The sequence below is a fragment of the Alligator sinensis genome, unplaced genomic scaffold, assembly GCF_000455745.1.
Source record: "Alligator sinensis unplaced genomic scaffold, ASM45574v1 scaffold1008_1, whole genome shotgun sequence".
Lineage (NCBI taxonomy): Eukaryota > Metazoa > Chordata > Crocodylia > Alligatoridae > Alligator > Alligator sinensis.
In genome coordinates this window covers 842,973-862,013 of record NW_005842013.1, presented here as the reverse complement: position 1 = coordinate 862,013, position 19,041 = coordinate 842,973, and positions in this window count along the sequence as shown.

Here is a 19,041-nt window from a genome sequence, read left to right as displayed (position 1 = left end):
CACCGGCGGACACAGGGCCGCTGCCATCGGCGGCTTCTGCTGGTGCCCCCCCAGATTCAGGAGGCACCAGTCACTCATGCCCATCCCTGCCCTCTTCCCTTACCTGATAGGCCACTCTTCTTTCTTCTCCCTTCTCTGTGCTCCCTGCCTGATTTGCTGCTCTGTTTTCCACTCCGTGCCCTATCCGCCACTATGTTGCATGCCCGTTCCCCAGTCTGGCGCATGCCACACGCGAAGGCTGCCCATGACACTTGTGGCACGGGTGCCACTGCTTGGCCACCCCTGGACTAAATGACCTCTCAAGATCCCTCTCAGCCTCCTTCTTTCATATCTGAATTAACACCTCATTGAAATGAATATGGCAGTTTATGCCCCTGGGAGCGATTGTTTCAGGCTCCCTGCAGACTCAGGCAAGCAACTGCACTGGTTGTCACCCGGTGCACATGTAGATTTTCTTCACAAACCTAACTACAGGCCTAATTTTTACATGAGGTGGCAGCATGACCATGACGCTGGTTCATCTTTCCCCCTAAAGCATTTATGATTGATGCCAGGGAGGTTCTGGCTTATTCTAGATATACCCTGGTATACTCTCCCTCTAAAGCATCTCCTACAAGACACTGTCAGAGACAGGATGCCGTTGCTCTTGTGGCACTGCTTATGTTCTCAGTTTGTGCCTTTGTTTCCATATGCCCACGGTTCCTGATACAAGAACCAGGAAGTCCCAGGTGAATCCTAGCGTGAGTGCAGTCGGCTAATCTCACTCCACAAAGCGATCGAACCGGGTTTGCAAAGGTTTCATTACAGGATGATCCAAAGGACCCTGTCCCGGCTTTCCCTTTCAGCCTCCTGCCCAGCGGTTATCTCATTTATGAGCACACGCCTGCTCCAGGTTGCCTTCGGAGGGAGCAGTCAACCTCCCCCAGCCTCCCCCTGTCAGATTGAAAACATCCCCCTGCCGATCCATGCTCCGGCATCAACAGCACAGCGCTTTTCCTGCAAGTTTAATTTGGGAGTCCAAAACCACTCCACAGAGCCCTCTGTAAATAAGGGATTAGCCACAATTAAGCAGCCGTAATCTAAGCAGCCCTCCCCGCACCCCCAAACTGAAGGAAGGCGGCTCTGCTCCTCAGTCTTTCTTCCCCTGATGCTGCGGCTAATTATTACCAGCTAACCAGCACCAGGCTTTTTCCATGCTTGTTAGCATTGTTCCTTGCATCAGCTTTTCATCTCAATGGAGGCGATTGTCCCTGCCTGACATTTTAATTCTTTCCAGCTGCATCCGACAAAACGACACAAGTGGAAGGGGTTGGAGGGGAACTGGGGGGGAGCCAGCGCCCTTCCCCCACTTGCCATCCCACAGGGAGGCTTTTTGTGTGCGGTGGTTTGCTGTTGCTGGGCTCTGAGAGGCAGAGCAGGACACAGATGGGGATTTGCATTGCTCTGAAATAAGTAGAGGAGGTTGGATATTCTCGTGTGAGCGAAGCCAGGAGGGCCGGCTTGCTGCCCCGTTGCAGTTTGCAGGGATTGTACTGCTTGCTTTCTTTGTCCGTGTCCCTTGATTGTTCAGAAAGAGGATGTTGGTCCCAGGGTGTCTACAGTCCAGTCCAAAGTGTGACCAGGTCTTGGGGACACTCAAGCCAGCTTTAAATGAGCTAGCTCAAGTACCAATAACAGTGCAGTAAGTGTCTCCCTTACAGCATAGGGCGGAACATGGGTTGTAAAACCTGAGTATATACTTAGCTAGTTACCCTTCACTCAGGTCTATGCTCTTGTTGCTACACCTCCCAAAGTAGCCTGTTTAAAGTTGGGTCCAGTATGCTGAAAGCTGGGTCCAGTGACTACAGTGTAGACCCACCTTTGTGTGCCCTTTGCTTAGACACAGGAGGGCTGGGTTCAATTCTGCGTCCTGACAAATGCTTCTGTGATCTTGGCCATATCATTTTCTCTGTCTGTGACTCAATTCGACATTTTCCTAAGTGTAAAACAAGTAACACAAAGGAACAAGCAGCTTAAGGAAGTTGCAAAGCCACCTTCACCGGAAGTTTTCGGGGGGATAGGCATCTGTCTGGGATGATTTAGGGATACAGACATGTGCATCTGCGTAGGGGCCTGGCCTGGATGACCCTGAAGGCCCCTTCCACCTGTTTTAAAGCAGTTCACACTTGAAGACAGACCTAACAATACTTCTTTTGCAAATCTTTCAGGGTGGGATTTTCTCCTTCTTTGGGCTTATGCCGCCTGAGCACATTGAGGCGCTGATCTCAGTTGCAGCTGCCAAGTGCCACTGTAGCCTGAATAATAATCAACCTCATCAGACACAAGTGACAAGACTCTTGGCTCCTGTAACCTAAGCATGGGAAGAGGCCTGATGGAGCAGTTGCACGTTCCTTTTGTAAAGGTGAATCCCTTGGTGTTACAAAGACCTCTCCCTGGGGCATTGGTCCTAAAGGACGTGCAGACACCATGTGATGACAGAGAAGAAGGAGATAGGGTGAACATTGCTACCCAAGCAATAACTTTTATTGGCTTGGGTTGCAAAACCATTATTCAGGCACTGCCGGCCCCCTGAATTCAGCTTTGTGTTCCAGCAAAGACTGGGCTAAGCATGCCCCACCCACCCAAACTCGCTGATGTGCTCTAGAGCAGGAGGTTTGCCTGTAATCCTATGGGGCATGCCCTTCTGAAGCTCAGTTCTGGAAGGGACCTCAAGAAGCCATCTAGTCCAACCCTGTGCTCAAGGCAGGATCATCCCTGTTGAAACCATCTCATCTTTAATTAACTCGCAGAAACCTGTAGTGATGGAGATTGCAGAGCTTCTCTAGGCAACCTGCTAAATGTTGGGTTGTATGTTGCAGTGGCTCTTAGAGGTCCCAAATAGCAGATGTTGTCCCCATTGTGCTAGGCCAGTGGTTTCCAACCTTTTTTTTCATTTGTGGATCCCTAAAAGGTTTCAAACAGAGGTGCGGAGCCCTTTGGAAATTTTGAATGGAGGTGCAGAGCACTTTGAATCATAAGTGTGGGTGTTCACATACTTTTGATTGATCATAATCGTCTTTCGTGGACCCCTTAGGTGTAATCTGTGGACCACAAGTTGAAAACCACTATGCTAGGCAGATGCTTAGTAGTATTGAAGGACCTAACTCCCTTTGCAAGCAGTGGGAATTAGGTGCCTAAAACTTTGATGATGCAGGCCTGTACATCCCCCATGAGAAAAAGAGGGTCCATGTTGCAAAGATAATCCAGATGTAGGTGCTGAATGACAGGCACCTGATCTGGAAATGTAGGTGCTCAATGACAGGCAAAGGGTGAATAAGCTGATGGTGGGAAACACAAGCACAAAGCTTTACGAGCACTCGTGGTGCTCTGGTGTGGTGCCAGAGGACTGGAAAAGGGTCAATGTGGTTCCCGTTTTCAAAAAAGGGAGGAAGGAGGACCCAGGAAACTATAGACCAGTCAGTCTTTCCTCAATCCTGGGTAAGCTTTTTGAGAGAGTTATCGTGGCGCATGTCCACAAGGGGCCGGCAGGGGAGGTTGTGGGCAACCAACATGGGTTCATTCGAGGCAGGTCCTGCCAGACCAACCTGGTGGCCTTCTACGACCAGGTCACAAAATCCTTAGATGCAGGGGTAGCGGTGGACGTAGTCTTTCTGGACTTCAGGAAGGCCTTCAACACTGTCTCTCACCCCATTCTCGTTAAAAAACTAAGGGACTGTGGCGTCAGCACCTCCACAGTCATATGGGTTGCTAACTAGCTGGAGAGCCGCACCCAGAGAGTGGTGGTGGACGGGTCATTCTCGACCTGGAGGGATGTGGGCAGTGGGGTCCCCCAGGGCTCGGTCCTCGAACCCGCACTGTTCAACATCTTCATCAGTGACTTGGACGAGGGGGTGAAAAGCACCCTGTTCAAATTTGCTGACGACACTAAGATGTGGGGGGATGTGGGCACGCTAGAAGGGAGGAATAGGCTGCAATCGGACCTAGACAGGTTACCAGGGGGGGGCGGATGAGAACAGGATGGGTTTCAGCATTGACAAGTGCAAGGTGCTGCACCTGGGGAGGAAGAACCAGCAGCAGACCTACAGGCTGGGGATCTCCCTTCTTGCCAGCACAGAGGCAGAAAAGGATCTTGGAGTCATTATTGATGCCAAAATGAACATGGGCTGGCAGTGTGGGGATGCGGTCAGGAAGGCCAACCGCACCTTGTCGTGCATCCACAGATGCATCTCGAGCAGGTCCAAGGAGGTGATCCTCCCCCTCCATGCGACACTGGTCAGGCTGCAGCTGGAGTACTGTGTCCAGTTCTGGGCGCTGCACTTCAGGAGGGATGTGGACAACTTGGAGAGGGTCCAGAGGAGGCCACCCGCATGGTCAGGGGGCAGCAGGGCAGGCCGTGCGGGGAGGTGACGGGACCTGAACCTGTTCAGCCTCCGCAAGAGAAGGCTGAGGGGGGATCTAGTGGCCTGTTACAAACTAGTCAGAGGGGACCAGCAGGCATTGGGAGTGTCCCTGTTCCTCCGAGCACTCCCAGGAGTGACTAGAAATAATGGTCACAAGCTGGCCGAGGGCAGTTTCAGACTAGACATCAGGAGGCGCTACTTCACAGTCAGGGCGGCTAGGACCTGGAACCAACTTCCAAGAGAAGTGGTGCTGGCTCCTACCCTGGGGGTCTTTAACAGGAGGCTGGATGAACACCTTGCTGGGGTCGTTTGACCCCAGTCCTTTTTCCTGCCATGGCAGGGGGGCGGACTTGATGATCTGCTCAGGTCCCTTCCGACCCGACCAACTATGAAACAAAGCAGCAATGTGTGAAAGGAACAGAGGTGAGATCAAATTTAGAAGCTGAAAGAAATGCATGGAGAACAACCAGCCTACACAATACCTCCTAACCTCTGCAAACAGATTGGAATGACCCCCCCTTATCTTAGTATCCAGACCCTGAACAAATTCAGTCCTAATGGCTCTATATACATGTCTCACTTGTGGCTATACTTGGTCCCTGAAACAGCATCAGAAGCACTTACTAAGATAGATACCACCCCCTCCCTCTATTCCAGCAGAGCAGTCATAGAAACAAGAGTAGTTGAATTTCTCTTAACTAATTAGCATCTTCCCCAAGGTTAATTACCCGTATATCAGTTGCCATCATAAAATGGGGACACCCTGCAGGGAGTGTCTATTGCTCAGGAGGAGATCCTGGCAGAGGGAAGGGAAAATAATAATAGCAACAGGACTTAAGGGGACCACTTCTGTGTCCATTCAAATCAGTTGGGGTTGGGTTCCTGATTTCCGTAGGAGCAGTGATAGCATCAGAGGGCTGATGACCTTGTTTTCCATAAAACTGCAAAAAAAAACCTATAAATTGAAGCGAACGTTGCAAAAGCCTCCCTCACCTCTCCCTTGCCAGTGGAGCTCCTATTTTCCTACTAATAAATACCTCCTGCAACGGGACTCTTCTAAAATTAAAAATCCATGAAAAAGCAATCTTGGCCTTGCCGTTTGTCCAAGTCCACAGTTCCAGCTTCCCAATGAAACATTATTATGTGTTGGAACAAGATCTGCTTGCTAAAAGGAAGAGGAAGACACACAAGCGGCTTTGCACTTTTAGCATGTGTCCTGACTCGCCTTTTGTTTAAAGATGCATTTAAGCAGGATCCAGCAGGACCCCAGGGCTAAGAACCCAGCAGTACTTTCATTATCACTCAGCTCTACCATGAAGTTTGGCAGCGTATGAAAAACTATCCACATTGGCCCAAAGCTTTGCAATTAGAGTTCATCTGTGGGGCAGCTGTTTATTTATTGCATTATTAAATAGGTTTCCTCACAACCTGCCTGTTTTTGAAAGCCCAAGAGAGGGGGATTGCATGAGAAGACGGGCATTTTCTGATCTGGAAAGTGGTTAGAGAGACATAGGGAAAAAATGTAGGGGAGGGTCTTTAGGAAGTCATCTAGTCCAATCCTCTGCCTCCAGCAAGGAGCATCCCTCTCTAAACTATCCCAGACAAATATTTGTCTAACCTGGTGTTTGTTTTTCTGCAGAAATCTGTCCCGCAGGTCAAATTCTTTGAAATAGTGAAGGAATATAAAACCAACAGCTGATTGCTTCATTTAGAAAGGCAGCTCCTTTGCACCCATGTTAGCTACCTCCCACCTAAAACATCTTCCGAGACTCCTTGTAGTCAAGCTGATGGTGAAGCGTGGGTCTGCGGTTCTCCTCAGCCATAGAGCTGGGTTCAGCCCATCTTCAATACTGATTGATGAACTCATTAGAGCACAGGTGCTCCTCTGTGAAAAGAGAAGACATGTCCAAAATGCTTCAAGGCATGGATGGATTTCCATATTGAAGATGTCTGAAAAGGTTTGGGGTGAGATTTGTAGCTTCATGACCTCCATAGAATCGTAAGAATTAGGCTTGGAAGAGATCTCAGGAGGTCACATCTAGTCCAGCCCCCTGCTGCAAACAGGCCCATCCCCAACTAGCTCGTCCCAGTCAAGACTTCGTCTAGCTGGGTCTTAAAAACCTTCGAGGAAGGAGACTCCAGAAGCTGCAAGAGTTTAAGCCACTTTTGCTCCATCCCAATTCTAGCTAGTTATGGGAACAGATCACGGCTCAGGTTACACTCTGACTTCAACAAAGCTGTAACCACGACAGAGGATGACTATGGGCACGTCTCTTCCACAACCCCACTGCCCTTGAAAACCCTGCCTCCCTATTTCCACTTCTCACAGACCAGACCCAGAGATGAAGTGGGAAGACCACTTCAGTGGTGCCCACGGTGTTGCTCCTGAGCTTCCAGAGATAGTAAGAGCCAGGAGGAGACGGACCCAAAGTGGCTCCCTACCTCGTTTCCAGGTTTGATGTGCACAGACAGGAACAGGTGAGTCAGGTGCTTCTCAGCAGTGGTCTCAAGGGCACTGAGGAAGCAGTAGAAACATACCCTATATTTAACAGGCTGTACTGCTAACTAAATGTAATGTGGATTAGGTCTTGAAATTCAGGATTCACTGAAGAAGGTTCTTGGTATGAGGAACAGCCATCTTCTGAGCATAAACTTTGCTTCAGAAGGCCAAGTGAGTAGTTGAGGATATGGTCACTGAGCTAACAGAAAGCACCTATAAATGCCTCTTTTTATTATACTGAACCATTTAACCATTCGTTATTTTCGAGACAAAAATTGGGCTAACTATAATGGTGCTATTTGAAGCAGAATAGTGCAAGAGGAGCCAAAACATCCATATTTCTTATGTGCAGAGAGTCCAGTTGAGAGACTAGCTAATCGAAACAGGGATTCATATGATGGAGGCTATTGAATGATTTGATCTTTGTAAGCTTTTTCAGAGCTGTGAAGCGCTCAGCTTCCATTGAAAGTAGTGGAATTTGGTCGGCTAAGTCCCCTTTCTGCCTTTGAACATTGCCCAACTCAGTGACTCGGCAGTAAGTTTAAGCAAATCATTAATGCAACAAATAGAGCCTCTTTTGGTGTTTGCAAATTGTCCATTAGCCTCTTTTGACTCTCAAAGAGGAGTTTGCTATTCAAAATCGCTCACCAAATGATATCTGCAAATATTTCTCAGTCTAGAGATGAGCGTGTTCAATGCAAGGGATTTTTATGCAAAGCATAAATGGAATTGGTAGTTTTCAAATGGACTTAGCAACTGTAAATGCTCCCTTTCTTTTCTTAACTGCAGCCCCAGATCAGGAGGGTACTTAAAGCACTAAAGCAAGTTCAGAGTTTTATTTGCAGGTTGAGTGTTTTTTTCTTCATTCGTTAAGTTTTTGAGAAATAGTCAAAAGCAACCGAGGGTGAATCCTTTATTCAACACAACAAACTCCTTCATAGTGAATTAAAACACTTCACAGCATAGATTTATTATGTTCCACTGAGATAGGTCAATGAAAAGTTTGAATTGTGCTGTACACTTGAACATAGAAAAATATGGCTGCAAAAATACAGGTACCAAATCTAATGTCTATTCACAAACTGGATTCTGTTAGCTTCTTTGGAGGGGAAAAAAAAGACACCCAATCATATTCCAGGGCACTTTCTCCAGAGTACTGTGAACTGCTGGGTAAAAGCAATATATAGAAAAGTAAACCAAAGGCTTTGTCACTGTTGGTAATAAAGGCACTTTGGAGGTAGCATCTGTGCAACTCACTGGGTGTGTCTACACGTGCATTTACACCGGCTTAAATTTACTGCACAGTAAATTACTGCGCAGTAGGTGGGAATAGGCAGGCATCTACATATGCAGGCATTAAAGTACAATAACGCTGTGTGGGGGACTAAAATTAATCCCAAGTCAGCCCCCACACACAGTGTCAATGCACTTAATGCACAGTAACATGTCTACATGTACGTTACTGCGCAGTAACTAACCGGGTGTAAAATTGATACCTGCATGATGCAAAGTTATGCTCAAGGTGGTATAAGTCACTATATTTACTGTGCAGTATAGGCGTGCACATGTAGACGTGCACCCATACTGCACACTAATTTTGGTTACTGCAGAGTAAATGCGCACGTGTAGACAGTGTTGGGCCCCGCTCTGCCGACAGAGCATGTGGGCTTCAATGCAACTTTCATCGAGGGGCTTACATGTCTGCTTCCACTCTGTTGGAAGAATCATGGGCAATGCACCTGGATGTAGCCGAACCTTTACTTACTCTGTACTTTAGACAGGCTTAGATACTCCAGCGATAGCAAACAGTTAAGCCTCTGGAGAGCCACACTGAAATCAGTCATGTCCATCCCATCTATGTATCTGATTTTCCTTCAAATCAGAGCATGCTAGTGGGCCATCTGTTGCCCAGCATCAGTGCTACAACCCCCCCATCTGCCCTTTGTACCCGTAGGTGTTCTCCACAAATGCCACATGAGATCAAGGTCCTCACTCAGTGCTGTTTTTTCTGACCAGATTCAGTGGTATCCCACTGACTTCAGTGGAGAGTTGCTCAAAAAATAGCAAAAAATCCCCTCTGGGGATAATTGCTCAAACTGAGGTTCACAAAAAGCCATGGAGACTTTGAAGGATGAGCATAGAGCACACCAAGCAGCCTAGCAGGGCTAGCTAGGCTAGGCTATGCATGTATGCTGAATGGCGACAGGACAAGGCTTCTCTTTAAGGAAAGAATATAATTCAGGCTGGAAGCAGGACTTTGAGCAATACCCACATCAAAGTCTTTTACAGAGCTCTGGGTTGACAAATAAGCATGACTGAAACGGGCCCACGTGTGTGTGTCTGTAAGAACCAGCCAGGATCATCACCTCTCATTGTGAATGCTGACCTCAGGCTGCACAATGCCAAAGCTCAGGGTGTTGCAGAGCCAGGATGTGGCCTCAAAGCCTTATTCTCACTTCAGATGGGAAACTAATGAAGTCGCTTCTCCCATAGGTCCTGTTCCTGCACCTCTTGATATAACAGGGAGCTTTGTGCATTTTGATTTTACTGCTAAATGTGCTCTTTTCTCTTTGGGATAACTAAAGCACAAGGTAGGAATACAATTGTGCAACCATAAAAGCCAAATTCTTCAATGCTAGTCCCAGCCTAAAAAATGAGCCAGCTCACTCAGACCTTCATCCTGTATTGTGCTCAGCACCTTTGAATAGTGGTAAGTGCCTTCAACTGAAGTAGCAGGAATTGAGGGGTATCAGCCCCTTACAAAGTGCTTAGCATTTTACAGTCTTGACCCCAAAAAGGTGCTGCTCTGTCCTACCTTCTGTCTGTAAGTACCTCTTAGTCACTTGTGTAATGACTGAACAGTTGTCCCTGTCATAGACACATCAATCACACTCTCATTTCCAAGAAAATCATAATATATTCTATCTTCCAAAGGCAAAAAAAAAACCCATTCCGAGTGTTTACATTCACACAGGCTGAGGTTTTTTTGGTGTCTCTTTAACAAGCTTTCATCTTACATTTCAGCCTAATTATCATTTCCAATTACGCCCAGGCTCAAATTTTGATGGGCTTCGACTTTAATAATGAACTAAAAAAAAAAAAAATACAAAAAAAAGATTATTCAGGAACTCAGGAAATGGAGGGGCTATTGATTCAAGACTAGCAAATAGATAATAGTTAGGGTTTGGAACAGCGAGGCCAGTAAATGTTAAGTTTTCATCACATCTATTAATTGTGTGGTTCATCATTGAAAATGTATTAAATATTTATTAGAGTTTAGAGCAAAGTGATCAGCTAGTCTGTTTTGCATCGATCCTTATTGAAAGGCTATATTTAAAAACCACAGTGCATAAGAGAGAGCCTGGCAGGATGATGCTGCCCACTACCCTGAACCTCCTTAGGAGTGCAGGGGAGAGTTAACAGTTGCTAAAAGAATATTAATTGCCTAAGAATACAAAAAGCTTTTGATACGAGACCATCTGGAGACACTTCTAAGGAAAATAAATAACTGTGGGGTAAGTGCTGACGTCTTTTAGATTAGAGTGGAGAAGCGATAGGCCTCCCAGAATGATGTCCTGGCTCCACTGAATAGAGAGAAATTAATAACAGGGTAGCCCTGGGATTAGCACACAAATTCAAGTCACAAATTCAACAGTCCTTCGAGCACGGACAGAGTTTCACCGGCAAATATGAAAAGGCTGGATTCTCAGTCTCTTTGCACTACTATAATAATACACCACAAGGACTCATCTGTAGAGGCAAAGCCAAAATTGTAAACTTAGCAACATCAATCTCTGCTGATAGAAAAAAAGGAGTTGGGGTCAGTTCCAGATGCAGAAACTTCTCGAGGGGGACAAAGACCCAATGCAGCCTTTGTGAGGATTGCATGGAGGCAAACACGGTGGCAGTCCAGTGAAGCGTTCCTGATGTGACTAAGATCAGATCTGGTTCAAGATCTCAGCACTGTAGAGGAGACAAATAAGGTCCTGGGTCCTCAAGATGTTCTGCACAGAATAGCTTTGGGTTGTAAAAGCTCCTAATCAAGACTTGAATTTGCCTTTTGTTTGTAACCGTTTTGTTTCCCATCTTTTATGCTTTGGGATAATTTCTGTCCTATCAGCTGCCCTGCAGGGAGCCAACGTTGCATAATGTGCCGTAATGTGCAGCAGCAGCCTTGTTTCTCTCCAATTTAATGCAATCACTTTGAGGCCAAATCCAGGTTGGCAAACTAATTGCCAAAATGGGATTTAGGCAGGATGTATGTGCCTGAGCTGCAATAATCCCTCTCTCCGATGGCTGACAAACCTCAGAAAGTATCTACATTTTGGGCTTCAAAGATCCTAGTCACTGCCTAAGTGCTTGGATGGATGCAGGGTAGTAGGTGTACTCTGAATGAGCCTAATGCACACCAGTAGTGTGGCACACACACAGTGCATCACAGTTGCTTTCCTCCCCCACAAAGACAGGTGGGTGCCCACCTTTTGTACCCAGGAAATGTGAGTTTATGGGTCCTTCTCAGCCTGGGGGGATTCTGACCCACCTCTCCCACCTCTCCAGAGAGGGCCTGGACCACCAGGCTAGCATCTGGGCTGGGGTATGGGGCTTCCTCCATCTCTCCTGGTGCAGCTGTGCCTCTGGGCATCTTTACACAACCCTGGTGTTGGGGATTGGGGGCGGCCCTTTAAATAGAGTGGCTCACAGGAGCTGCTGTATTTAAGGTGCCCTGTGTATTCAGCGACAAGCTTCAGTTAAAGCACCCCCACCGCCAGTTTGAAGTGCGGCGATGCTGAATGCATGTGAAGCTGAGGCTGTAGGAGTGTGCTAGTTAGCATGCTCCAGCGGACTCGATTAGTCAAGTCTGCTCCAATGAGTGCTAATTAGCATGCATCGGAGCAGGCATTGGGCATGTGTGTAGGTGCCCCCCGTGTCCAAGAATGCAAGTGTAAAGGGGACTGAAGGACAGCAAGCACAAGGGAAGCCTGAGGCCAACTAGTGAGGTCACGAACCCAGGAGGCAGAAGTCCTGAGATGGGGCCCCTACTCCCAGCATTGTTCTATTTTTAAATGAATATAAAAAGCATGAACAGTCCTGGAGGAGCAGCCAGCATACAGGTCTCCCCTCTCCCCACTGAGAAGTTGGACCGAGATGGGTGGAGGGTGCACCCTGCCCAAACTATTCTGTATACTGGTGATCAGGGCATTCCCGGAGGGAGTGAGAGCTGTGGGTTCAAACGCCGCCAGGCAGAAACAGGGGCTAAGACGCTTAGTGGGTCACATAGTGGGTAAGTGCTGTTCTGTAAAATGTGCCATGGTGTCGTGAGCCCAGCTCAGGGAGGCACCAGACCTCAAAACAGGACACTGGGTTTTGGAGGTGAGTGCATGGAGGCATCCAACATGCAGCCCTGACTCGGAGACCTGGTCTCTACAGAAGGGCTGGGAGTTCAGATACCCCCAGTGCTCAGCATCCCTTGTTGGATGGTGCTAGGACCTCCCTGCTCGGCATTTCAGGATCACTCTAGGGTGACACCAGAGTCTCCCCACAGGCATCTTTCCCTTATCCTTGGAGTCAGCCTCCTGCAGACATGCACCTTGGGCTTTAGCTTGGGCTTAGAGGGTGAATCTCTGCAAGTGGAGCTGGCACAGGCTTTCATCCTGTGTAGATGGGGTATAAAAGAGGGCATGTAGTTATAACAGCATCACAGTGCACTCATAAGGTGCGTCCATACACACCTTTCTTTGGTGACAACCCAGAGTCTCCGGCACCACCCTATTGTGGACGTGATTCCCGTGCCTGTCCACGTGCACCCTGTACCGGGGCTGCCAGAGCCGGCATCAGCTGGCACCAGATACTTTTGTTTATTGAGTTTCTTGTAACCACACAATTAGCGGTCGGTTCATTAACTTCACAATGAACCAGAATGCTGATTTATTTAATGAATGTAAATGGTGTTTCGTTAGCTAATTAAATTAGGGAAATGAGAACAGTTGGTAATAAAATGGGTAGAAACGGAGGAACAAGTTTATGTGCCTTAATGAAGACTGAAATACTGGACAAGCAGTGCCCTGCCCGGCGAGGAGAGCTCTGAACTGAATTTATAGCCGCAAGGGCGGACTCTAACTGCACAGCTCAGAGACTTGCCGCTGGGTACAGCAGAGCTATCCACGGTGTGAACCAGAAAAGGAAATGAATTCATATTACAGGCCAAATTCCACTCTTAATTTATACCGGTGTGAATCTGGTTTGTGTCACATTCAGAGACATTCCCATGCTATTTTCTGTAAGGATAAGTTTTTCCAGCTGCATCCATTACATGGTAGACTTGTCCTGTTCTCTGGAGGGCTAAAAAATGCTGCTGTTCCAAGTCATGGCTGCATGCATGCAGATTCATACCAAGGCCAAAGAGTTTGATTTAATATCTGTTAAGCTGGTCTCAACCAGGCAAGCTATGAAGGCGAGGATTCCCAAGCAGGGTGCTTTGAGATCCTTGTAAGGGTGCCGGGCATACCAGGCAATATTCCCACTGAAAACACCTACACACAATTTGAGTGATAAACCCAGAGATTTCAAATAGGAATCCACAGGGTCAAAAGCATGCTGATCTCTTGTGGTTTCTGAGCTCTTTGCAACAGAAGAGTTGCTCTAGTATTTCTCTGGAGTCAAAACATGAGTGAAATGCAAGAGTTGGCATTTTTTGAGTGGTGTCCTCAGTCTAAAAAAGGTTGACAACCCCTGTTTTAAGGCAGGGGTGGCCAATCTGCAGCACGCATGCCATAGGGCAGGGTTGGATTGACCATGACTATCCCAAATTTTGGAGGCCAGACCCAGTCGGTCATTGAAAATTAAAAGGAGCCTTGAAGGTGCCGGATGCAAGGCCCGGAGGCAGAGGGGCAGGAGCTGTGAAATAGGAAGCTCTGTTAACACTAATGGTTACTTCACAGGTGATTGTTAACACCTGTGAAGTAAAGAATAATGGGTCATTAATAGGCCATTGACTCCCTGCAGCTTAGATTTCATGTTATCCCATATAGTCACCTTACATAAGTGGCACGGGCATGGGACAGATCAGGGAGGGGACAGGCAGCCCAGGAGCAGATAGGGCAGGAAGCAGAAGGCAGAGCAGGAAATCAGGCAAAGGAACACAAGGACAGGAGCAGAAAGCAGAGCAGCAGATTGCATAGGGCAGAGGTAGGCAAAATGTGGCCCGTGGGCCGAATGCGGCCTGCCAAGCCTTTCTATCCGGCCCACGGGAACCCTAAAAAATTTAGAAAGTTAATATTTATCTGCCCCTGGCTGCCTGTCATGCGTCTCTCGATGCCTTGCCAAAACTCAGTGAGCGGCCCTCCGCCCGAAATAATTGCCCGCCCCTCGCATAGGGTAAGGGGGTCAGAGTGGCACTTGGGGAGGGTGCAGGACTAATTTGCCTGCTGAAAAGGTTGGTCCCCACTATACTAAGATACAAGGTAGACAAGGTAGTGACTTTCGCACAGGGAAGCAGACTGCACTGATTCGTTTTGCCAGCCGTGAGGACGAGACCCTCATAAAACGTAAAGCAGTGTTTATTATACGTGCAGTAAAGAGCTCTGGTAATGGTACTGTGAGCTGGAGCATTTTGGGCTGCCATTGCATGTCTTCTTACCAAGGACATCAAGGAGCTATGGCAACCAAGGTCTCTCTTGCGAAAGGATATTTGATGAGATGTCAGCAGTCCAAGCAACAACAAATTACACGTTATATAAATATTGCTATTTCCAAAGCCCCCTGCAGGCATTTAATTCATCAGCAACAAAGGCCTTGTGCATTATCACAATAGCCCAACACTGTGCACTAAATCTTCCTAATGCCTTTTGGATGAGATGTGGGCATGCTACAGATAACAGATCTTGAAGATGAAAGGCATTTGCTTCCTGCCGAAGCACATAACTAAAAAGCCAAAGTGGCCTTTGACAGGTTTATAATCCACCTGTGCATTATCATTGATGTATCGCATAGATTACTAGAGCCTCCTCTTAATAAGGGACTTAAACACCTTTAGTAAATTGTTAGGAAGTCGAGCAATAACAGAGAGATCACCCGTTGCAGTCCACCCAGATTGTCTATAAAAAGACTGTTATTTTCAGGGAATAAATCAAGTATAAAATGTAAGATTTAAGGCTTAGGAAATTGCTTCCATTAATTAAGTCATGTAAGCAATTAAGGGCCTCAAGTGAAGACAAAGCAATTTGAATAGCCTGTCAAGAAAGGTCACTCCCCAGTGTGAGTTTTTGAAACAGGGAGCCAGATCCTCGGGTGGTATGGCTAGACACTGAAGTCAGTGAGGATCTGCTCTAGAAAAACCTGTGCTTCACTTTTTTCTGGTTACCAGTTTGAGAAGCAAATATCCGATACGGGACAGGATGAATACGCCTGATTAATTTTACAGTCGTGAGGTGGACCTTGCCATTAAGGTGTCTCTTGTGCACACAGCCTCACATGCTCTATCTGTCGGGATCCAAAAGGAAGCAAACAAAGGCTGGACTTGATGCTCTTCAAGGTCCCTTCCAGCCCTAATGTCTATGAAATCTATGAAATGCAAAGCCAAACCAACCTCAGCCCCCCGGGCTTCCAAATACCAGCAAAACAGGGTGTAAAATAAAAAATGAGAAGGAACCAAAGGGTATGTGCCTGACTCAAGCAAAAGACATGGGCATTGGACAGGTGTCCATGTCCTGTTTAAGACCTTTCCTGGGTCCTGAGTTCACATGGAGATGCTCAGTGCCTTTCAGGGGCCACTCTTATGCTGCAGACTTTTTGGGATTGTGAGCCCGGCCCATCACTTACTTTATGGTACTTATATGGCCAGAGCAGCTCTCAGTCTTAAGTGTATTAAGCCTCATGACAGCCCTGACGGTGGGTAGACAGGCTCTGAGGTGCTTAAGCCTTGATGGTGCTGAACAGCTAGATGCTTAGCTCAGGCAACTTAGTGGGGGACCCCCAGGTCCTGGATGGGGATGAGGTTGAGGCAGGAGCAAAGTGTTTGGCTGTTCAGCATTGTTAAGACATAGGTGCTTCTGGGCATCCCTGGAACTGGACATTCAGGCTCATGGGGAACTTCACTGGTGGGATTTGAAGTGTTTTAGGGGTTACGGGGCAGCTAATGGCACCGTCAGAGACTTCAATTTTGGGTGCCCAAATTGCCCCAACCAGGACCAGGCAGGAGAAGCAGGAAACTACACCAGAGTCCCAGGATAGAGCCTAATGACTAGTCCATTTTCCAGAGAGCCCCTTCGGAGAAGGCAAGGAGCAGCATTGAAGCAATCCAAGCTCACCATGATCTGCCAACACCTTGCAGTACACTACCTATATACCTTGGCACTGCTGGCCCACACAAGTTAACCTTTTCTGTCCAATTAGTCAATGTTGCAGACACATAATGTTAATATTATTTATAGTTTCTTTGTGGTCTGCCCTTGCCATTGTGCTGGCTACCGTTCTTCATAGTGCCCTGAGAACGGCCCCTTTAAAAAACACTCAAATACATATTTTTCTCCCAACGACTATTCTGGGCTCCGAGTTTCACATTCCAGCCAGCACTCAAAGGCTGTTTGCAGCAATTGAGTTGCACTAGTTATTTTTTGTCACAGCAGGAGCGAAGTGCCAGATCACTTCCTGAATTAAAAAGGATGGAGGAAAACGTTCCTTAATGTTCTGCTTTCTCCGGAAACCCATTTCCCGGGGAATATGTAAATCGTCATCACAACCTGGGTAGCTTATTGGAAGGGGGCTCTTTATTGACATTTATGCTAACATAAGGCACTGATTTTTCATTCTCCAACAGGGTTTCCATCCAGAGCAGAGCCTCGAGGCCACGGGCATGGGCGTGATAGAAACGAATGGGTGTTTGAGCAATTATTCTGATAAAACCATCCTTAGCCATTTTCTTATCAAGGGAATCCCAGAAAAAGGGTGCATCTTAGGCAATAGATAGAGGGGTGAATCCAGCATGATGGGGTCACCTTGATCCTTCCTTTTGGGCTCTCTTGGAAACCTTGTGAACTCACTCCAAATTAGCACTAGGCTTTACCAAAAGACACAAAGGATTGCATTCACTAGCCTTGGCGCAGATGTACTCTATCTTATCACAGCTTTCTCTCCTGCTCTCTCTGGTTTCTGTCAGCTCAAAACACAAGGACTCAGTGGTCTGATAGCTCCCTCCATGTAACTGTGCTATAATGTGAAGCCTGCTGGGGATCATTTTTTGCCTCCATGTTAAGGAATTATCGTTAGAGCTGAGTACGATTCCAGATAAATTGAGACTTGAGTATAATATGGCTCTTTTAGTGGCTGTTAGATTAAAAAGCAGCAATTGTGATTTTATGGGCAAAATCACCGGTGGCATAAATTAGCATGAGAGCATGCATTAAACATACTGATTCAACCTTAGTTGTTGCAAAATGCTATGCTGCCATCGACTAATTTTAGGCATGCTTTATGTCGAGAGCTGGTGGTCACCAAGGTTTGACCTATGATCCTCTGCATCTTGGTCTGAAGAGCTAACTTCTCTAGTACATCTAAAGTTTCTGTGGATTACGTACAGAGGGGAACCACAACGCACGCTGACCAACATGTTATAGGCTCTCCGTGTATAGAGGAAACTCACTCCAAGTGTCTGAGACCTACCAGACTTGGACAAGCCACTGATTTGCCAGTGATCATCATAGTGGATATTAACAGGGACTCACAGAGAATGGGCAGGGGTCTAGAAACCTTGAGCTAAAAGATGAGATTCCTGACGAATGTGGTCTTCAGTTTGGTCTTCAGATATTACAGACTGATTGCCTTTGCAGATTAGCATGGGTAGTACCCAGAGAAATCAGTAGTGTCATAGTGAAAGTCATAGTGAAAGCGGCTTCCAAGCTATTAGACACATTCCATGGCTGCAGTATTTCTCTCTCACCCCCACCCCCACAAAAAAAATCCTTATGGGAAAAACAGGGAAATGGAGAAATTGGCCATCTGTACCAAATAGAGCGCAATTGCTTCCTGCTTTGCAGCTCTTGCTGGCCTCTAAATACAATCTGTATTCCTGATGTATTGTTTTAACATGTTGCAGTAACTTCTGCAAAGCCCAGTCTGAGTGCAGCTGAACCTCATCTGTTATGGAAAAACTATTTCCAATCCAGGAATCATTCTGATTAGCCAGCCATCTTGCTCATGAGCAGTATCTATGAACCGCAACGCTTTTGACCGTTTTCCCAGAAGGCAAACCTTATTTCATAAATTTCAGCTGCGGCATTGCCCGAGCAGATTGGTTAACCCGATCTGTAGATCAGAGCCAAGATAACCACAGAGCTTGTCATGCCTCATCGATTAAATACGGGAGAGGTTTGGATGGAAAATTAACCGTTCTCTTTCCAAGCTCTGGAAGCTGTAGTGAGTGAGATGCCAATAGCAGGTGAGCGAGGGTGAGGGGCTTTGGGGTGGGAGTGGAGTGATAGCATGAGGAAGAGATAGTGCCAAAGGTGTAAGAGGAAGGAGAGCCATGGAGGAAGGAGGGACAACTGAGGAAAAGAAAGCATTGGAGGGGTTGACCTGAATGGTTGGGATGGGAAAGAGGCAGATGGGAATGGGGAGAGCAGGAAATTCTGGGAAAGAAGAAGAAACCGATGGAAGCTGTTGTGCAGGTGGCAATGAACGGGTCCACGTTCTGATGCTTGGGCATGACAGACCCAATGACTATGTGACGTTTGTCTCTGCTTTAGTAGAAATGGGCATGTTCACCTCCATTGCTCCCTGGGAGATGGAACCCCTGAATGTGAAACCGGGTGGAAAAGGTAAGTGGTTAGGTAAAATTCGCCTTCTCCTTGCCAGGGCTTCACAGTCATGTTGAGCTAAAATAATGGTCAAACCCATGCCTTTTGCATGCCAGCTGCTTAATGGCATTTACTACTGGTGATTCCATACTGGGAAAAATGCGGTGACCTTCAACTAGACCCAGGGGGAGAGCGCATCGCTCTCCATGTCAGACCTGAAGCGTCACTGAGGCTGCAAACAGATATCTTATTTGCAGCAGTCCTGATTGATTCATAGATTCATAGATTCATAGATGTTAGGGTCGGAAGGGACCTCAATAAATCATGGAGTCCGACACCCTGCCTAGGCAGG